This window comes from Balaenoptera physalus (assembly GCF_965194825.1).
Source record: "Balaenoptera physalus genome assembly, chromosome: 13".
Classification (NCBI taxonomy): domain Eukaryota; kingdom Metazoa; phylum Chordata; class Mammalia; order Artiodactyla; family Balaenopteridae; genus Balaenoptera; species Balaenoptera physalus.
In genome coordinates, this window is record NC_138892.1 from 27,702,469 (window position 1) to 27,719,232 (window position 16,764).

At 41.5% G+C, this 16,764-nt stretch overlaps 1 long non-coding RNA gene across 1 annotated transcript; it reads right to left on the minus strand.

Annotated features, from left to right (window-relative positions):
- Positions 1 to 6,503: 6,503 nt before the first annotated feature.
- LOC309640430 lies at positions 6,504 to 16,491 on the minus strand. The gene is made up of 2 exons (XR_014252211.1): positions 11,707 to 16,491; positions 6,504 to 10,110 (listed from the first exon to the last, which is right to left on the minus strand). It is a non-coding gene; the product is annotated as an uncharacterized lncRNA (long non-coding RNA).
- Between the last annotated feature and the right edge of the window lie 273 nt (positions 16,492 to 16,764).

Consider the following 16,764-nt stretch of genomic DNA (forward strand, 5'->3'; position numbering starts at 1 on the left):
TACTCTTGAAAATGGATGATTATGATAGAGAATAATGAGAGCAATAGAGTTCTTGTTACGAGTGCAAAAAGGAGAGAGTTCAACCAGGGGGGTTGGGGAAGGCTTCTCAGGAGAGGCGCCTTTTCCCTGGACACTCAGGGCACAGTGGGTCAGAACCGTCGAGGCAGACGGGACCCTGGAATGTGCGGGGCTGGGAGTAGCTGTGTGTTGCCCTAGCTGGAATGAGCCACACTGACCAACAGCAGCTGACGGTGGCTGGGGTAGGGTCTGGGGTGCCAAGAGCTCAGGGGGACAATGGGAGGTTGTTGATTAGGGCTGCAACTAGGAAGTTAGATTTGTTAACAGCTGCTGGAAGATTGGGCAACGAAGTAGTTTTTAACCATTCATTCATTTAGTCAACAAATGTTTTTCTGAGCACCCACTATCTTCCGGAGACTGTGCTGGCTGCTAGGAATACGGAGGGGAGCAAGGTCCCTGGTTTCCATCTAGTGGGCTCTGAGTTTTGGGGTGAATTTCCCTAGGGCAGCAGTTCTTGAAGTGTGTTACAGATGCCCCTGGGCACTCAAGGAGGTGTGAAGTGGTACAAAGATGAACACTTTTGATTTTATAAGTTGGCTCTGTTTAGGACGAGCCTAAATAAAAATGTCTCTGCAAAGGAAATATCCAATAAAAATAGTGTAAGTGACAGGCAGGCACAGCAAAATTTGTGAAGATAGGATGTGAAGGGCTGAAGTTTTGGAAATATGCTGTTAGGAAAATCTGAATAATTTAGGGACATAAAAACCACAGCAAGTTAGAGATACAATGCCTTTTCCCTTGACTCATCCCCAAAGCCTCACTTTTTAGGTTGGTGAATGGGTGTTGGGTGCTCAGGGGACCCAGGGGAATCATGGAGTCGCCCCCAAAGAAAGCGTTTGTGCCCTCAGCTCTGTCCACACACCCGTTCCTCTTTCCTGCCTGTCTTGGGTTCTCTTTGGCCTTGGCAGCATCTATAAGAAGTAACAGGAGGATGTGGGAACGTGTGGGTTGTCCCAGCATAGCACACCCGGGAGAGAGAGTGCAGTGCAATGGAAAGGATCCAGAGACTGGAATCAGGAGATCAAATGTTCAATCTTAGTTTGCAACAGACTGTGTGTGAATAACGGTACATCAGTTTTCTCATCTCAAGTAGGGAGATAATCACATTTACTCCACCAAATAGAGTTGGTCTGAAGATTATATGACATAATATATGGGAAAGCTTTTGTAAAGAGACTTTATTTTTTTAGAGCATTTTTAGGTTTACAGGGAAATTGCTCAGAAAGTACAGAGAGTTCCCAAATACTACCCACCCCCCACCCCTGCCCACAGTTCCCGCTATTATTCATATCCAGTAGTAGTATGGCACATTTGTTGCAGTTGATGAACCAATATTGATATATTATTATTAGCTAGTCCATACTTTATATTATGGTTCACTCTTTGTGCTGTACAGCACTATGGATTTCGACAAATGTGTAATGTCATATATCTACCATTACAGTATCATACAGAATAATTTCACTGCCCTTAAAATGCCCTGAGTTTCACCTATTCATCCCTTCCCCCTCCCCTTGAATTCCTGGCAGCCACTGATCTTTTTACTGCCTCTTTAGTTTTGCCTTTTCCAGAAGGTCATATAATTGGAATCATATATTATATAGCCTTTTCAGATTGGTTTCTTTCACCTAACAGTGATACTTTTAAGGTTCCTCCATGTTTTATTGTGGCTTGAAATCTCATTTCTTTCTTTTTTTAAAATCACTGGGTAATATTGCATTGTCTGAATGTACCACTGTCTGTTTACCCATTCACCTGTTAAAGGACATCCTGGTTGCTTCCAAGTTTTGGTAACTATGAACAAAGCCACTATAAACATTCACATGCAGGTTTTTATGTGGATGTAAACTTTTCAGCTCATTTGGACAAATACCTAGGATTGCAGTTGCTGGGTTGTATGATAACCCTATGTTTAGCTCTGTGAGAAACTGCTGAAGTGTCTTCCAAAGAGGCTGTGCCGTTTTGCATTCCCAGCAGCAATGATGAGAATTCCTGTTGCTGCATATCCTTGCCAGCATTTGGTGTTGTCAGTGTTTTGGATTTTAGCCATTCTAATAGATGTGTTGTAGTATCTTATTTTAATTTGCAACTTCCTAATGACATATGATATTGATCATGTTTTCGTATGCTTATTTGCCATCTGTATGTTTTCTTGCAGATGTGTCTTTTCAGGTCTTTTGCCCATCTTTAAATTCGGTTTATTTGTTTTCTTATTGTTGAGTTTTATGAGTTCTTTGTATATTTGGGTATCAGTCCTTTTATGAGTTCTTTGTATATTTGGATATCAGTTTTGCAAATATTTTCTCCCAGTCTGTGGCTTGTCTTTTCATTCTCTTAACAATGTCTTTCACATAGCAGAAGTTTTAAATTTTAATGAGGTCCAACTTATTGATTCTTTCATTCATGGATCCTGTTTTTGGTGTTGTATCTAAAAAACACAAAGTCATCTAGATTTTTCTCCTATGTTATCTTCTAAAAGTTTTATAGTTTGGGGTTTTCCATTTAGGTCTATGATCTATTTTGAGTTAAGTTTTGTGAAAGGTGCAAGGTCTTTGTTCATATTTATTTCCTTCCTCCCGCCCTCCCTCCTTCCCTTCCTTCCTTCTTTTCTTCCTTCCTCCCTTCCTTTCTCTTTTGCATGTGGATGTCTGGTTGTTCCACCACCATTTGTTGAAAATAGTACCCTTTCTCTATAGAATTGACTTTGCTACTTTTTCAAAGATCATTTTAGTTGACTATATTTATATGGACCTATTTCTGGGCTGTTTATTCTGTTCCATTGATCTATTTGTCTGTTCTTTCAATATTACACTGTCTTGATCACTGGAAAGGTTTTTTTATTTTAAAAAATTATTTATTTATTTATTTATTTATTTGGCCACACTGCGGGGCTTGTGGGATCTTAGTTCCCTGACCACGGATTGAACCTACGTTCTCAGCTGTGAAAGTGAAAAGTCTTAACCACTGGATTGCCAGGGAATTCCCTGGAAAGCTTTTTAAAACCATAAAGTCTTAAACCCATGGACGGCACTATTACTAGAGGCAGTGATTGGGCAGGGTGTGGTGGGCATTTCCCTCAGTTCTTATCTTCTCCCTGCTGTTTGTGAATTAGGGAACGGGATTCCTCATCTGTGAAGAGAGAAAGCCGAGGCTACAAGGCCAAGTGCTTATCAAGGGGATGGTGGACTTTGTCTCTTCCTTTAGGTTGGAGGACAGGGGTTGATCAAAAATGTCTGTTTGATTAATCCCTGTTCTTTCCGACTTTAAAGACCAGATCACTTTGCTTCTGGCAACTCAAGCATTACATGTTCTATTATTTGTATATGTTTTATTATTTTCTTGCTTATTCTGGACAGAATTGTTTCTTCTTACTGTTCAGTCTGGGCATTCCTCGTGACTGCCCATTATAACTCTAGCTGACATTTTTCTTGTGCTTTCGTAGTGGTTCTCAAAGTGTGGTCCTTAACCAGCTGAATCAGCATGCCCTGCCTGGGAAGTTGTTAGAAATGCAAATTCTCAGGCCCTACCCTGACCTGACGAATGGAACCTCGGAGTGAAGCCAAGTAATTTGTGTTTTAACAAGCTCTCCAGATGACACTGATACACACTGGAGTTGGAGAACCACTAATTTTGAGTTAGTTTTTTATCCAGTTAGTAGCAACCTTCTTATATGCATTCTCTCAGACTGTTGCATTGCCTCATTTACACTCTTGAGCTGGAGAAATGGAGGCTTAGACATGTGATGAGGAGGAGGGTCGAGAATCAGACTTCCCTTGTAGTGTCTATAGTTCTCCTTTCCCTTTGCATATCAGAGCTCATCACAGGATGTCCTCACCTCTGCTGGTACACCTCAAGGGAGCTATCCTAGAACACAACTCAGAGCACTTCCCCCACAGCCTCAGAAAGGAGAGCACCGCTGGTCATGCTGCTGAGTGACAGCTGATCGACAGCCTGCCTCATCTGCTACCTCATATCCTAGCTCAAGGGAGCTCTCTCTTCCTTCTCAATCTCTCTTCGCCTCTCTACAGTCACGCCTGCCCAGATCAGCTGAGCCACTGCCACTGCCTGTCTCTGGAGAAGACTGTGTGACCAGAGAATAGTTGGGCAGATAGAATGGCCTCTCTTTCGAAACAGGCTCTCTGAGGTCAAGGCCTCGGAAGATTGCCTTTTAGGGTATGGGGCAAGGGCTTGTCTGTTTTTTTGAGGGCGTGGACGTGGAGTCAGGGCAGGCATTTTATGAACAGAGAGGGAGTTTTTTTGAGTTTGTGGCCTTGTGCTGATTCTTTTGGGGAAGCTGAGTGGCGTGAATAGAGAAATCTATGATGAGGGGGAAAAATCAATTTTACTGAAATAAATGTAGGTAGGTTCACTTTCATCTGTAAATATATTTCTTCTATTTGTTGGTACTTCATCCATAAGTTGCATGCATATACCCATAGAGTCAGAATCCTTTTTATTACCCATCTAGGTTGCTTTCTCTTCAAGCTTAGCCTAAAGTTTAAAATAAAAACTCTGAAATAATGGATGAAATCCATTCAGGCAGCTTGGTGGTTTAAAGTAAAGCTGAACTTCCTGTTTTTTGAAAAGTTTATGTCCAGAAATAAAGCTAAGTGGGCAGAGGAAGACCTATTCCTCCCTACTGAAGAGGAAACAAAACTACACATATTAAAGGATGTCTCGAAGGTGCTCATACTGCTTGGGAAAAATGCCCTAGACACCCAGGCTATTTGTGTTAAGATTGAACACATGATCTAAATGTGAATTAAGCAAGGCCATGGTAAAGTTGACTGAAAATGAGTCAACAGGACTTTGTGAGCCATTCATTCCCCTAATAAAACATCTTCCTCCCTAAAAAAAATCCCTTTCCTCTCTCTTTTGACCTTGGGCAGTCTTTAAAGTACAAAATTCTTCATCTGTGATTATCTAATCTCTTTTAAAAATGCCTTGCCCTCATCTATTGCTGGTAGGAATGTAAAATGGTGCAGCTGCTGTGAAAAAGTTTGTTGATTCCTCAGTAAGTTAAACATAAAGTTATTATGTGTGTTTATGACCCAGAATACTCCACTCCTAGATACATATCCAGGATAATTGAAAAAGTAGGTTCATACAAACACCTGTACATGAATGTTCATAGCAACATTACTCATAATAACCCAAAAGTGGAAACAACATAAATGTCCATCAACTGAGGATGAGATAAACTAAATATTATATCCATACAATGGAATATTATTCAACCATAAAAAGGAATGACGTACTGATGCATGCTACAACTTGGATGAACCTTATACACATTATGCTAAGTGAAAGAAGCCAGAAACAGAGGCCTGCATGCTTCTATTTATATTAAATGTCCAGAATAGGCAAATCCACGGAGACAGTAAGTAGATTAGTGGTTGCCAGAGGCTGGTGGGAGAGGAGAAATGGAGAGTGACTACTAATGGGTATGAGCTTTCTCTTTGGGGTGATGAAGATATTCTGGAGTTAGATAGTGGTGATGGTTGCACATCCTAGTGATGATATTAAAAGCCACTAAATTGTACACTAAAAGGGTGAATTTAGTGGTATGTGAATTATATCTCAATTAAAAAAAAAAGGCCTCAGTGAGGAGGCTCTACTACTTCTTCATTTTTCTTCTTTTAGATTAAATCAGGTAAGTAGAATGCTTCTCTACTTTGGCCCCTGGTCAAGTGTTCATTGAGCTGAGTGCTGTCCTTCACCTTCTTGATATGCTGTAGGGTATCAAGTGCTAGAACTGAAAGAGCAGATAATAAGAATTAAGAGGAGCTCAGGAAAGGAATGAAGAATTGGATAGGTCAGCTGAGACCTTTAGGGAAGAGCTGTACTCTACATATTTATGCAGTCAACAAGTATCTATGGAGCCCTTTCATGGGCTAAATGTCATGTGATTAATAACACGAGTAGGACCAAGTCTCTACCTTCACGAAGCTCAAGTTAAGACAGATATGTTAAGTAAATAATTATAATTCAAAGCAGTCCACCTACACAAGAGATTGTGGACTTGACAGGAAAACTTGTAGAAGAGATGAGGGAAGAAGATAATGTCTTCCCGGCATTATCAACAGGAACAAAGGGGCAGAAGTAGGAATGATGGTGTATTTGGGGCAGATGGGGAAATGGTCAGAGTTTCATCTACATCCTCAAGGCAAGTAATTGTGCAATTCTTTGCTTTATCTCTTGTAAAAATTCTTTCTAAATGTTATGGATGCACTGGCAAAAGTTTTGAACAGTACAAAAGAGAACACAGTGTATAGTAATCTCCCTAATGCCCTTTCTCCTAATTTTCCTCTTCAGATGGAACCATCTCCAGAAAGTCTTCTCTTTTAATAGACCCTATGTATCCCCCTTTGCTTTATTTTTGAGAAATAGAGACTTCATGATCAAGACTAGTTCACAGAATAAAATTTTTTTTTTTTTTAATTTCATTTATTTATTTATGGCTGTGTTGGGTCTTCGTTTCTGTGCGAGGACTTTCTCTAGTTGCGGCGAGTGGGGGCTACTCTTCATCGCGGTGCGCGGGCCTCTCACTATCACGGCCTCTCTTGTTGCGGAGCACAGGCTCCAGACGCGCAGGCTCAGCAGTTGTGGCTCACGGGCCTAGTTGTTCCGCGGCATGTGGGATCTTCCCAGACCAGGGCTCGAACCCGTGTTCCCTGCATTGGCAGGCAGATTCTCAACCACTGCGCCACCAGGGAAGCCCCCAAAGAATAAAATTTTAAAAATTGAATTCTATAAGTTGGTTGTTTTCCATTTGCTTAATTCAATTCAGTTCAGTCCAATTTTCTTCATTCAACCAAGTCTAATTATCTTTACCTTATGGCAGTCATTTCTTGTTAATTAATTGATTTTAAAATTTTAAATAAAAAAAGTTTTTCAGTTGCTATTCATTCATTTAAACGTTTTTCATTCAATAAATATTTCCTGAGTCCCCTACCAAGTGTTGGGCTCTGTTCTAAGACTTGGGCTACATAGTGAACAAGATAAACATCTTGTGTCTGTCCTCAGGGAGCTCACTGGGGGACACAAAGGGTAAGAAAGTACATAAGTTAACAAGAAAAGCAGGTGGTAATAAGTGCTATGATGGCAACTTTTAAAAGGGTGAAGAGATAGAGAATGGGGATCAGGGGAGCTACTCTAGATTATCTAGTCTTTGAGGATGTGATATTTAGGTTAAGACCTGAAAAACAAGAAGGAGCAGCCATGCAAAGATCAGTTGGCAGGCACAGCTGGTGCAAAGGACCTACAGTGGGAACCAGTCAGGCAGTTGAAAGAAACAGGAAGAAGGCAAGGATGGCTGGATCTCAGAGTGGAAGTGGAGAGTGAGTGAGGTTGTATGTTAGTATGTTAGGGCTGCTGTAACAAAGAACCACAGCCTGGGTGGCTTAAACAACAGAAATTTATTTTCTCATGTTTCTGGAAGTTGGAAGTCCAAGATCAAGGTGTGAGCAGGGTTGATTTCTTCTTGGGCCTCTCTCATTGCCTTTTAGATGGCCAGCTTTCCCTGTGTCTTCACATGGCCTTCCTCTGTGCATGTCCGTGTTTTAATCTCTTCTTATCATAAGGACACCCATCATGTTGGATTAGGGCCCACTCATATCACCTTATTTTACCTTAATTACGTCTTTCAATAACCTATCTACAAATACAGTCACATTCTGAGGTATTGGGGTTAGGATGTCAACATGTACATTTTAGAGGGGCACAATTCAGCCCCTAACAGGACTGGTAAGGTCTAAGCAGGGGCCAGATTGTGTAGGGTTTTTTTGGCCAGGGTAAGGAGTTTTATTTAAGAGTAAGAGCCACTGGAGGGTTTTAAGCAAGGGGGTCTGCAGATTTGATTAATATTGGGGAGTTAGAACTTCCCTAGAGATTCCCACAAGGAGAACTAAAGCACTCCCGGCCCTAGCCCAGAGGTGATCTTCCATATCAACCCGGGGCCTGGACTAAACTTCTTCCTCCTGTTCATGGTCCCTGTTTTTCATCAGAGTTTGCACAGAAAGAAACCAACACACTCAGGATAGCATTCCTCAATATTCCAAACAAATTTTGAAGAACATAAAGGGTCAACGATAAATACACATTTTGCAAGACTCTCTGATCTATTTATGTCACAAAAATCTCCTAAATAGAGGAATTGGATTGACTGCAAATAGCCATTGTTGACTTTCTATGAGTACATGGTTGTGTGCCACAGGATTTTTGTAAAGAGAGATTTCTGCATGGTGGTGATTTTCTGTACTCATCAGTAGATTTTGTTTTTTCACTTGGATCAAGATCGCCAACCATAAACAAAGGGGACATTTTGGCTTGAGAAATATCTGCTTTACTTTGTTAATAAGCAAAGCTGAAACTGGAAAAAATAATTTCGTTTTGTAAACATAGGCTTGTTGTTCAGAGTGCAAAACATAGCTCTTGCAAAATGCTATGGTGACATGGTCCCATGGGGCTAGCATTTAAAATGGAGGGATAGAAACAGCAGATCTGTTTATTGTGCAAATGCAGGGAATGTCAAAGCCAGGTCGTCAAAATTATTTTAAACAACCAAATGCCACTTACCAGCTGTGGGCTACCTGCCTCAACCACCTCTTTCAAGTTTAAAGGGAGAAAAATCTCTCTTTTCTCTCTATGTGTTTGAAGACAGCATCAGAATTAACATCTGACTCATAAACAGTCCATGAAATTGATGACTCTTCACATCCTATGACTTGGTATTTTCAGATAAAATCTCTTTCTCTTTTGCATTTTTAAAAGCTAGTTTCCTTCTCTGCTTGGTCCTGTGGTTAATGTGTGGAGGCAGGCTCTTGGCAGCCAGATGGAATATAATCTATATTCAGGGCTTCCATTAGCTCTTGTGTTTGAATGTGCTACCATTTCCTAATTTCAACACAAATATTTTACGAGAGTGGTTTGCCATTTATGTTTTTGCTATATAATACAGTCATTATGCTAATATGTCTTGTTTTTGGTGGAGATTAATTTCAAAACACGTGTGCCCCCTTTTCATTGGTCACATGTTGACAAATGGGGTCACATTTGACACCAGACTGGTCAGCCTCAATTCTGGTTTTTCTCCATGTCCCTTCCAGGCTGGTCTGGACACTGTTAGCACTTTCTTTTTAGTTTGTGGGAGTTTAGCAACCCAATTAACCTTGAGAATGGAGGAATGAGAAATGGAACCAGTTCATCTTAAGCTAAAAGGATCATGTTGCCAGGGTAATTTTTTTTTCTTAGAGTAAGAGATTACTGTGTCATTCCAAATGCACAGGTACTACCGTGCCAAAGTGCTACAGAGAGCTTAGCGCTGAACTTTGCTAAAATTAATTGGGTATTAATGAAAGTTTGGGGGTAGTTGAATTTAAGAGAGAAGTATTCTGCTTTTATTACCACTTCCCAAAACTATGTAGTAGAGGGCTCTGATGATGATAAAAATAACAACTCCTCCTTGCTTGTGCTAGACAGAATATAAAGCAGTTTCCCAACATTTCTGCATTGAATCAGAGTAATTCTCTCAGTGTCCTCTAGCAAAGACCTCCCTGCGGCCAATAGAATGCTGGCATTGCCATCAGAATCCTGGGAGTGAGGCCTTGGGCCGGGTCTTGGGATTCTAATAAATACAGCACATGGAACAAACTTCTCGAATCATACTCTTTAACAAAAAAGAAAAAATTGAGATCACAATTACTTAAAAGGTTTTTTGGACCTTAGAAAGGAGATGAGGAATCTACAAATGGTCTTCTGTGCAGAAGAAGATAGTCAGACTCATGTTTGTTATCAATTATGGCAGCTGTTTGAACCCAGAAGGAATATCCACTATCTAGTTTGTCACATGAAGGAAAAGATCAGGGGTTCAGTGGAGTGGCCAGAAAAATTGGGCTTTGCCATTCCCAGTCACCGAGGTGAGCTCCAGGTGTTTCTGGATCAGCACAGAGGATCAAACATGGATGTCTGGTGTTTGCTCTTTTGCACATCAACTGAGACAAGCTTCTTGCTGCCATGTCACAAGGCCCCTGGCTGGAGAGGATGATAAGGGGAGATCTCAAGTCACATCAATAACTCTCAGTACAGCTCCTGCTATTCTTACAGTGTCTTTGTTTTCCCCTCACAACTGGCCACTACAGGCTCCCCTCTGACTTCTCTGCTTTTCTCTGCTTTCTTCCTTGGCCTCTCTTCCTGAAAATGCTGACTTAAATGTTGACATCCCCTGGGTTTGCCCTATGACTTTTATCTGTCCTCACTTTACCTACACTCTCTGGACAACCTCATCCGTTCCCATAGCTCCCGTTGTCATCTCTATTCGTGATGGCTCTAAAATTAAATCTACATCTCTCTAGCCCAGACCTCTTTCTCTGCTTCCATAGATGTCTCAAACTCAGCATGTTTGATCTGAATTCACAATGCTCCCACCCCTGTGAGTGTGTCTTCTCCTGAGATCCTTGTCGCTGGGATAGTGACCAAGATTGACTCTGCTCATGGTATTCCAGGCTCGGTTCCAAGCATTTAACATGCTTTACCTCATTTCACCTTTTCAAGAGCCTGATACAGAAAGTACAGTTATTGTTGCCATTTCACACTTCAGAGGCAAAAAGTGTTCAGTGCCTTGCCCCAGGTTCAAGAGTTCATCATGGGTAGAGCTGGGGTTTGAATGTAGGCTGTGTAGACAGAGCCCATACTTTTTTTTTTTGGTTTGTTTTGTTTTGGCCGCGCGGCATGCGGGATCTTAGTTCCCCGGTCAGGGATAGAACCCGTGCCCCCTGCAGTGGGGGCACAGAGCCTTAACCACTGGAGTGCCAGGGAAGTCCCCAGAGCCTACACTTTAAACAACTCTGCTGTGCTGCTTGCTGTTTTACATTTACCCCGGTCAGAAACCTGGGCATCATTTTTGAAGCTTCCTTCTCGCTTGCCTCCCATATCTAATCCAATGCCAAGCCTATCATTTTTGCCTCTGGAATAAATTTCTATTTCTTTCTGTTTTCACTGTCACCACCCTAGTCCAAGCTATTGCCTCTTTCCTGGACACATGCAATGACCTAATGGCTCTTTCTGTCTTTTTCCTCTTTTCTCCTTCCCACCCTGTATACTTCCCGTATTACAACAAAAGAAATCTCTAAAACATAAATTCAGTTGTGCCACTCTGCTAACTAAAATGCTCCAATGGTTTCCTACTGTCCTCAGGTCAAAATCTGAACTCCTGTTAAAGGATAAACTGAGGCATAGTAAACATTTTTAGAGTTTATTTGAGAAAAAAAATCGATGTGGATAGGGCAGTGCCAAACCAAAAGTGGCTAGGAGCGCACTATGGACAGGAACCAGGGGAAAGACCTACAGAGAAGGTGTGGAAGCAAAGAAAGGAAATTATCTCATTGGCTACAGCTTAAAGCCTTATTGGCTGTTTGTGATTGGTTGTCCTTAGGTTTTGATTTCTTAGCCTTGAGGCATTAGCAGGCTTAGGTTTTGGTTTGCTTGTGTAGACCAACCGACATTAGAGCCACCTCAGTCTAATGGGCTCCGTGTTTAATTAACTTAGCGCTCCTCAACATGCCTTAAAAGGCCTGCTCTGGGCTCTGATCTCTCCACCCTCATCCTTCTTCCCACACTCCCTCCCCTCACCTTGTATTATCCACGTGATCCAGCCTTTCTGAACCTCTTCCCTTTTCTGGCTCTTGGAAGGACATCTGCTCTCTTTCACCTCTTGGCCGCTGAGCTGTCTGATCCCTTCTCTTTAGCTGGTTTACTCCTACTCATCCTTTAAAGCCTCAGGATCTCCTCCTTAAGATCCTAGAAAGGGATTTTGGTGCCTTGGCTGTGTGTTCCAGAACAGTTGGCACTTACTGTGTGCCAGGCTCTGTTCGAGCATTTTAAATACATTCACTCATTTAGTTCCACAACAGCCCCCTGAGGTGCAATTATAATTTCCTTCTGGCAGACAAGGAAGTTGAAGCACAAAGTGTATCCGTCACAGTCCAGTCAGAAAAGCTGATGTTGCTCAAGTAGTTCCCCAGCGGAAACTTGATACAGGGCTCTGACTACAAGGGAATTATTGCAAGAGCAGGAAAGGCAGATAGTAGATGGCAAAGCAACCTAGAAATCATCAACAGGAAGAAGCTGCTCCTGCAGGTTAGAGGGACAGGGGAAGAAGGTGATGTCACCAGAGCTGAGGGGCTGGGGCAGCCTAACGGCAACTGGAACCCGGGAGGAGATGCAGCCCCTGCCAGAGCTGCCACCCCAAACAGAGACGGCGGGTAACAACCTGACAGTCCCCCCTCCTACCCATTAAGCTCCCCCAGTGCTTCCCGTTGGCTGAACTAACCAGACCCTCATTAGCAAGGGAGCTTGGGAAAAGTAGTTCTCAGAAGTGATGGGAAAGATGGGGAATAAATTGAGAGTAAACAGGCAGAAGACAGACCCAGAGAAGTTAAGTAGTTAGCCCAACGTCACACAGCTTCTAAGTAGCAGATGCAGCTGGTTTGTCCCCGGAATGTACACCCTTAGCAACTGTTATATATTGCCTCTCTGAGAACTTTGGGCAAAGCACTGAATCATTCTTTGCCTCAGATATACAAAATGCAGATAATAGTAGTACCCTCTGTGAAAAAGATTAAAATATGAGTTAAAATATGTCAGATAATTTGAACAGTAATTATGCCTGCAATATCATAAATGCGGTCCGTCTTGTTCACCATTTCAGGGACAAGGATTTCAGGAGGAGGCAGTGGTCTCGTGATGGAAACTATGCCCGCTACTGCTCTAAGCTCTTTCTCTGTAATGTAGTTGCTAGCTCCATCTTATGGAGGATAAAACTAAAGCCCCAAGAGTTTGATTGTCTAAGGTGATATAGCATAAGTGGGAGTAGGGTTCAAGAATCGGATCTAGAGTCAGGGTGTTTAACTGCTATATTGAAATGCTTGTGTAACAGACTCTCCCAGCTAAACTGCAGTTACTATGGCACATGGTCTGTGCCTTTTTGCCTTTGATTTCCCAGCACTAGCTTATTGCCTAGTGCCAGGAAGGTACTCACTTCATGAGTTGAAATGGCCTGGTGATTTGCTGGTGCCCAGGAAAAGCAAATGTTTCCAGACCTGTCTGGGGACTTCTTGGTCAGCAGCAAGGTGTCCAGTCATGAGCTGTAGCACAGCCTCTCCTCAGGGACTGATTCTAGGCCGTTTCCATGTTGCATCTCTGGGTATCCCAGCTCTGCCATTTCATCCAGCTTTGTGATGTCTTCTCCTGACCCTCCCCATCCATTTTCTACCTCGCTGAGTGCTCAGGGTGACCAAAGCTGAGTCAGAGCGGGGAAGATTGCAGCAGGAGGATGTAAGAGAAAAGGAAATGGGGTCAAAGGTCACCATTCGGAAGTTCTTGAGGGCATGTAAAGATCAAAATCTATGAACTGCCCATCCAGATGTAAGGTGGGACTGAGAGTTGCATCTTGCTAGGACATTATTTCCGTTTTTATCTCAGTAATTGAGTTGGTGTATGAAGCGGAAGCAATCACTCTTTGCCTGTTTCCCCACATAAAGAAGACAGCAAAGATAATTTTCACCAAGTGTTGGAGAAGCTGTGCCAGGTCAATCTCGTAATCGAGTTTTGGCATGAGGACATTGGCCTGATTTTTTGATTCGTTGGCAACAAGTATGCTTTGGGGATGATGCCCTTTCTTCAGTTTCTCTCGTCTTGCCAGTTGAAAAGAGTTGGGCTTCTTGTGAGAAGCCGATGTGTGTTCATCTAACAAATAATATCAATTACATACTTGATAATGGTTCCCTTTTTCCTTCGGCTGCTTACAAAGGGCAGAGCCAAAACTGGCCGTTCAGCGCTTGGAAGTCTATGGGATTTCCTAACCTCGCCACTGGGATTCATTCTCTATCCCATTTTCTTTGTCTTCTTTTCCTGCACTTCTATTTAGTGGCTTGTATCTTGCTGGATTGTGTGCATCTTTGTAAGCCACACCTAGTCCCTCCAGACACAATGTGTACAAATACAAGGCTACTGACTCAAACGTTTTTATCATAGACTTGATTCCTCTCTTTGTTTTAGGGGAGCACTTTAAATTACTGACATGCATCAATGTCCCATTACTTTCTGGAATGAATGAGTTTAGCAGAGGCCTTTTTAAGGCAAAAAGCTAAATATTAAAGTCTGTGGTTTCTAGCTGAGAGAATTTGTAATTTTAGAACTGGTTGATGAAGAAATATATGTTGAGTGGTTGCCTGAGGCAGGGGGTGGGAGGTGGGTAAAATGGGTGAAGGGGAGTCAAAAGGTACAAATTTCCAGTCATAAGATAAATAATTCCTAGGGGTGTAATATACAGCATGGTGACTATCGTTAACAATTCTGTACTGTATATTTGAAAGTGGCTAAGAGAGTAGATCTTGAAAGTCTCATCGCAAGAAAAAAAAATGTGTAATGGGGTGTGGTGATGGATGTTAACTAGACTTACTTGGGTGATCATTTTGCAATATATATAAATATCATTATGTTGTACACCTAAAATGAATATAATGTTATATATCAATTATGTCTCAAAATATATACAAACAAATGATAAAAAATCAGATACTCATTTCAAAAATAATCAGGTCATCAGAAATGATAGTAAGTGACTGAAGAAGTAGTGTTTGCTGAAATGAGAGGTACCAGAGGCAAGGCAGTCCTGATGTTTTAATACTGGCTTGTTAGACTCATTCCTACCTATTACATTTTGTTATATTTTGGCTTTTGCTCTTGTAAAATATAGGCATAGTATACAGTAGAGATCAAGGAAAAGGGAATAATTTGAGCAAGTAGATTAATACAAGTAAATCTGCAATGGTCTGTCTTAGCAAAAAAAAGAGAAAGAAAGAGAGAAAAGAAAGAAAGAGAGAAAGAATTATATACTGAAAATCTGATTGATTTTGGTAATATTTTAAAAGGAGTTTATACCTTATTAATGCATAAACAAAAAATAAAATTAATAAATTTGTGATGTATTAATCATATTGATTAACTATAACCAATCTACATATATTTGAAAAATAGGTGCATAGGCATCTGGTGAAAACAGGGGTCTTGGATAATGTCTTGAGCACATGGAGAGAAGACCCTTCTCAGGAGCCCGTAGTGCCCCAAAGGCTGAGGATCCTGCCCTTACTCTGTTTTTACCGCACACTTTGTTAGGTGCTAGTGCCCCAGGTATGCTGTTGCACTAGAGTGCTTTTCTTCTGTGAAAAATGGAAAACAATGGACTCAAACGCCACCTTCACTGATAAAATTTCCCTTCTAACTTTCTAGACATGCATCAAAATCACTTCATTAAATTTGAACAATGTTTAAATAAGGACATATTTGTACTGAGATTTTTTTAAACTGTTTAAGTCCTCTGATATAATACGTTTGGTTTTCTGTTTTTTTTTTTTTTTTTTAATTTATGGCTGTGTTGGGTCTTCGTTTCCGTGCGAGGGCTTTCTCTAGTTGTGGCAAGCGGGGGGCCACTCTTCATCGCGGTGCGCGGGCCTCTCACTATCGCGGCCTCTCTTGTGGCGGAGCACAGGCTCCAGACGCGCAGGCTCAGTAATTGTGGCTCACGGGCCCAGTTGCTCCGCGGCATGTGGGATCCTCCCAGACCAGGGCTCGAACCCGTGTCCCCTGCATTAGCAGGCAGATTCTCAACCACTGCGCCACCAGGGAAGCCTGGTGTTCTGTTTTTTAAATTTTTTTTCTTCCAGGTTTATTGAGATATAATTGACATACAGCACCGTATAAGTTTAAGGTGTACAGCATAGTAATTTAACTTACGTAGATCATAAAATGATGACCTCAGTAAGTTTAGTGAACATCCATCATCTCATGTAGATACAAAATAAAAGAAAAAGAAAAAAAATTTTTTCCTCATGATGAGAACTCTTAGGATTTACTCTCTTAACTTTCACATATAACATACAGCAGTGTTAATTATATTATGTTGTACATTACATCCTTAGTACATATTTTATTCCTATCAATTATATATAATTTAACAATTGTATATTCCTATTAAAAAACAGATCTAGGAAGGTGGGGGATCTCGTTTTCTGAAAAGGAAGCTGTAGAGATGCTTGTCTGAGGTAACTCTTCAAGTTGGAGGCTGAGCTGAGATTAGAAGTTTATTTCCTAAAATGAATTCTATTACTTTTTCCCTTGACTATGGGCTGTCTTTTTTTTCCTAAATCTTTTTAGGTAAACAAGGTCACAGCGACCCCTTCATCTCTCAGCCTTTTCCCTCCAGTGACATATTAGTACAGTGCCCAGACCTGTGTCTCTGTGTTCTCCAACACCTTTGCCTCCGCTGGGGTCCTGTAATCCCTCTACCATCTACAGACAATAAGAAATCAAGATTATTCACTCTAGACGGCAGCTTTTCTTTCCTTTTTTTTATTTTTTTATTTTTTATTTTTTTTATTTTTTATTTTTTTATAACTAAGGTCTTGACACTATCCCTAGGTCATTTCCTATTTATTTATTTATTTATTTATTTTTGGCTGTGTTGGGTCTTCGTTTCTGTGGGAGGGCTTTCTCTAGTTGCGGCAAGCGGGGGCCACTCCTCATCGCGGTGCGCGGGCCTCCCACCATCGCGGCCTCTCTTGTTGGGAGCACAGGCTCCAGACGCGCAGGCTCAGCAACCGTGGCTCACGGGCCTAGTTGCTCCGCGGC